This window comes from Cupressus sempervirens, chromosome 5, assembly GCF_028749045.1.
Source record: "Cupressus sempervirens isolate cs-2001-9-10 chromosome 5, ASM2874904v1, whole genome shotgun sequence".
In the NCBI taxonomy this organism is placed as follows: Eukaryota; Viridiplantae; Streptophyta; class Pinopsida; order Cupressales; family Cupressaceae; genus Cupressus; species Cupressus sempervirens.
The window spans coordinates 556,503,957-556,509,658 of NC_143122.1; the positions used below are offsets into that span (position 1 = coordinate 556,503,957).

Below are 5,702 nucleotides of genomic sequence, written 5' to 3' on the forward strand. Positions count from 1 at the left end.
CTCTATTACAGAGCTATAAAGAACAAATGGTGGCTTAGATAGTCCATTTTTCTAATTATTGCAGCTTTGACATAGCCTTATGGATAGAGACCATAGTACAACATGAGAACTATACTACCAAACCAAAAAATGCTGACCCACTGACTCATTATTTCCAAGGAGCTCATGTCTACATGATTTGGTTAGCATTGTCAGATTGACATACCAACAGAAATAGCCTGTCACCAGAACCATCGAAAAACCAAGCATCTTTCTCATAATGATGGACTCCAACATATACATAAGAGATATTAGAAACAACCATCCTTCACACCCAATGCATAACCCCCCACTCTGTGTTGTAGTAGCTCAAATCCCTAAAAATAAGGAACAACTAATATTTAAAAATATGCAAACAAAGAGGCTTTCACAATAACAAATATCAGATTGAAAAAAAGAAAGAAAAGTTGATCAACCAAAGTTAAATCCACCAGATGGCACTATTGGTTGATTAGCCCCAAAATTTAAAGTTGGCTGAGAAACCTCAGTTCCAATAGGTAATGCTTAATCATCTTCTTCATCTTCTAGCCAATATGTTTCTAATATTGTTATAGCTTTCTCATAAATCTCATTGTTATCATGACTTTGCAAGTTCTCAATCTTTCGAAGTCCTTTAGCATCATCAATATATTGAGCATATAAATTCACACCTCCTGTATTACCAAGGTCCTTCTCTTCTTCTCCAACTTTCAATATGTTCTCTAGTCCTTCAAGACAAATAGTTATAATCCTTGGATCTGGATAGACTAAAAGGTCACATAGAGGCTTTATGAATCCTTGATTATAATCAAAGTAGGCATTGAAGGTTAAATGCAAGAGAATGAAAATTTGAACATATAATTAATGATTCTAGTACATCATTATTATTATTATGCCCATTCAATTATGCTAATATCTCCCACACCAATTTAGATTCACAATTTTATTGTGAGCTATCAAAAAATAAAATACATACTTAATTTGTTCATGTGTACCACCAGAAGTAGCATTTGATATGGCCCATGCTGCTTTCTTTTTAATATCAAACTCAGTAGTTTGAAGGAGTTGAACTAGGGGAGGAATGATGTTTGCATCAATCACAACTTGAAAATGAATATATTAGTTAGTATAAAGAAGGCCTTCAAATATCTTAGTTTCACACCATTCTACATTTATGCCTCTATACTCTAGATAATAAATTGAAAGACCTGAATCTGTTCTTTGTTGCTAGTAGTTATGTTTGAAATGGTCCAACAAGCTTCCTTCTTGATACTCTTCTTATGATTATGGGTTAACAATGCTAAAAGGCAAGGAAGTGCTTGGTTTTTTATTATGTACTAAATTTACACGAAAAAAACATAATAGAAGTAAATGAAATTAGTCCAATGACACTAGCATACACTTGTATAACAACTAATTATTAGTACATAAATCTAACAAAAAATAATGATATGAACATGTATACCCAAGTCTATAAATCATCACCAGTTACAATATTACCCATTGTTTGGAGAGCTGGGATAATGATGAATGGAGAGAGGTGACTGAAGCATGCATGCATTTTTTTATAAAAATCCAAAACAAAGCTATAGTGCACATTAAAAACATCTATTAACAATACAAATCAAGCCAAAAAGGATTAACCATTATTTATGGCACCTTTCAAAAAGAAATAAGAATGATAACACCTATCTATCATTACCAAAAAATGATCTACACTTACATTAGGAGCTCAACAAGCCTACAGAAGACACCAGCCTCAATCAGAGCTTAAATTTTATCATTTGTACCATCAAAGAGATAAGAAAGAGTCCAAAAAGCATCTGTTAGAACTTCTTCATCATTTGAGTGAATAAGTCACTGTGGTGCAGGTAGAGTTGGCTTTGTATGGGGGAAAACATAATTCAACAAGTGCATGACACAAACAACAATATAAAACTTAGTTTTTTAGAAAAAATGTGGGTAAATTGACATACTTGCTCAAATGTTGGTTGTGGTTTTCCTTGGCAGAAATACTTGCTCAGTCAACTGAGCAAGAAGTGGCATGAGAACGCCATGAGAAAGAACTAGATCTCTACATTTGGGAGAGTCACCAGCCACTTGAGTTGGTAGAACTTTGCGTTTCTAAAAAGACATCACATTTACATTAAATTCCACTAAATATCAGTAGTCAAACATTATTGGAAACAAATACTCAAAACATGATATTATTGAATTAGTACGGATAATTTTCAACTCTTTGCATGTAAAAAATCACATCCAATGATTCATTAGAATGTGGAAAACAAAAAACAAATACAAGTAGAAACAATATAAAGAGAGCAATCAAAGTCAGGTCTTTTATGGGATTAGTCATGGAACTGGGGCAATATGTCCAACCCCATCCCTTCTTAGGAATTGGGGAATTATCTTACAGGTAGTGACACCACTAAATCTATGAGTCATTCCCTACAAGTGTTGGAGATGCAGGTCAACTTCAAGACTTCCATTAAATCCTTGAGAGATTCCCTATTGAGCATTGTCATTCTTTTACCGTTTAACTTAGACATCAATTAGAGATGTTAGAAAAAATTGATTATTTTGAATCACTAGAACTGTACATCAAAGATATTGTTCACAAGAGCATTTAACTCTTTCATTAATAGTGTAGCCTCCACCTACATAATCATTCAACATCAAGGCTTGTTTTCTAACTTATTTTTTGATGTGTCTAGAGTATATCACTTAACCCTTCAAAAAATATACCTTTGTGATACTGATAATAATATAGCACATGAATACATTACTTCATGAGCTTTTCTAAATAATGGACTAACAATTTTATAATTAATAAAATTATATATGAATCTATCCTCATTCCTAAATGTTTGCATAGCTTGTCCTATAAATTGCAACTCCTGCTCTGAAACTAGTAGAAAAACTAGAAGGAAGCATCTTCAAGAAACCAGTTCAACTGCTACTTTTGATTAATATATTTCTCAAATTCTTCACTATCAGACTCTTCAAAACTAGTCTCTTCATTCTTTGCAGGGGCTTTCCCTTGTGTATTTTGTGCATCAAGATTTTAAATTTTCCATAAGAAACAAAGAATCAATAAAATGTATTAAAAATATTGCTTACCATTTTTTTGTTTGTTTGATAAACATTAGCTATAGGTTTACTTGTACGTGAATACAAATTAAAACAGAATGCAGAAGAGAAAAATAACTATTTCTACAATAGTCTAATAGGATTTATTAATCTAATTGATGAAAACACAATGTACTATAGTCTATAATCTCTATTCACAGATTATCAGAACTCAAGTCACCACTCACACCCTGACTCTCTAATATTTACCATTTTCTAAATCTCAAAGCCTCTTTGTAGTCCTTCAATATATTTTACACATTATATGTAATATACCTTAGCTTTCAAATTTTTGGGAGCAAGTTCTTCATCACTATCCTTGGAAGTTTCTTCTTCACTAGAGCTTTCTTGTTTGGATATCAATTCAACGATGGGTTTTGAACCAAGTTTCTGACATTTGAAAAAAATTAACAATTCTACAAAGCCTTTTTTTGTTATAATAAGAGAAACAATAGAAATCCATACAAGAATACCAATTTACAGTATATACACAAAAAGGGAAAAAAATATTGCTAGAATAGTATAACAAGATCATCAATTTAATTGGTGTAGAGATAATAGCTATAGTTTATCATCACAAGCATAACTGAACATTACACATCATATTTCATTGATGTTTACCAATATTATCACCTCAAACTCTCTTTCTAGCACTACAATACTATTTAGTAATATACCTTAGCTTCCAATTTTTGGGGTGCAGGTTCTTCATCACTATCCTCAGAAGTTTTTTCATCACTAGAGATTTCTTGTTTTGATACTGATTTAGCAATGGGTTTGGAAACAAGTTTCTGACATTTGAGAAAAATATTAAAATGCTTCTACATAATTTTCTTTCTGGTGCAAAGACAATGAACTATACTTTGTTTAACATAAACATAATTCAAGTTACTACACATTCTAATTCACTAATATTTACCATATTCATGACCTTGTAACTATCTTTTTGGCACTACAATACTATTTAGTATTATCACATGTTTGTAATATACCTTTTCTTCTAATTTTTGGGGTGTAGGTTCATCATCACTATCCTCATAAGTTTCTTCTTCATTGGAGCTTTCTTGTTTGGATATAGATTTAGCAATGGGTTTGGAAACATGTTTCTGAAATTTGAAAAAAAATTAAAACACTTCTTGAACACAAGTATTTTCATCTATAATTCAGAAATATAGAAAATAAGTTGAACCAACCAATTGTCACATTTGGAAACTAACATTGTTTTCACATAAGAAGCATCTCATAGAAGTATATGTCCCATATAAGAAACAAACATATTTTAATAAATAAGTGACCTATCTTTTGAGAAAAACATTCTTAAAACTAAACCATCAAATAAGTTATAGAACATGACCAATAATGAGAGCTAAACATTTAACATATCTTAAATTGCATGTTTTATATCATCAAAAATGAAAATACCAATCAATTTAAAAAAAAACAATTTCAACTACACCCCATAAAGTCATTTCAAATGAGGAACTAACTTAACTGTAAACAATTAGCAAAGTATACTTAATTTTTTAATAATATTTATTTAATAAAACATGTATTCATGCATGAAAAAAATAAAAAAGGAGTTGTGTAAATAAATAAGATTTGTCAAGAATACTTTTTGACAATTGAACTAGTAGTAGCACACATAAATAAATGCTTTGATATCTATCAGGAATTACAAAGCAAAAAGTATTTGAACAACAAAATGGTTCACTCTTGATGAACAAACTCAAATAATCTACCTATGCAAATAGTTCAATGCATGCAACTATGAGAGTGATCTTCAAAAGCATCAAATGCCTGCTAAATAGACATGGCATTCTACCTAGGATTTTTGAAAATGCAAAGATAGAAACACCATGAAGAAAACTCATATGTTAATTAGCATTATCCTCATTGCAAAGAGATTAAGAAATCTACCTTTTTTATAGTATCCTCTTTAGACTCTTCACTATCTGATTCTTTAGAGATTGTATCTTTCTTTGGGGGGGCTTTCACTGGGAAAAAACATTCTGTAAATGCAAAATACAATAAAATTGTTATACAAAATATATTAACAAGCAACTTGAATTTCATACAAGAGAAACCAGTTAATATTCTCACACAGAGAATGGACTTCATTAGAAACAACATCAAGAAAAAAGTGGCATTTTAGTTTAAAAAGAAATTTTAGGCACACCATAAACCCTAAACAAGAGCTTAACTACTTGACGACATCTTTTATTTTATTATGAATACATAACAAATTAATAGGATAATTGAACATTTGAGGTCAAGAAACTAGGTATTAAAAAGCTATGTTCCCTATTCAAAAATATTTAAATAGACTTTCCCTTAGAGAGATAATTGAAGTGTATTTAAAAGCTCTATTAACAATTCAAGAGGATATTAAATAATCTTAAATGAAAACTATGATATCTTTGTTAGAGAATTGCAATTGGCAGAAGGACCAAATAAGTAATAAGAAATCAAGAAACTTTATGAATAATGAGCCCATTTAGATGTAGAGAAAATCCTTCATGTTTGCATAGACAACCTTTGATTGTAGTCATATTTTA

The 5,702-nt window shown here is 30.6% G+C and overlaps 1 pseudogene; it reads right to left on the reverse strand.

The window, feature by feature from the left end:
* Positions 1–543: 543 nt before the first annotated feature.
* Positions 544–5,361, reverse strand: LOC149557146 (importin subunit alpha-1-like; annotated as a pseudogene).
* Between the last annotated feature and the right edge of the window lie 341 nt (positions 5,362–5,702).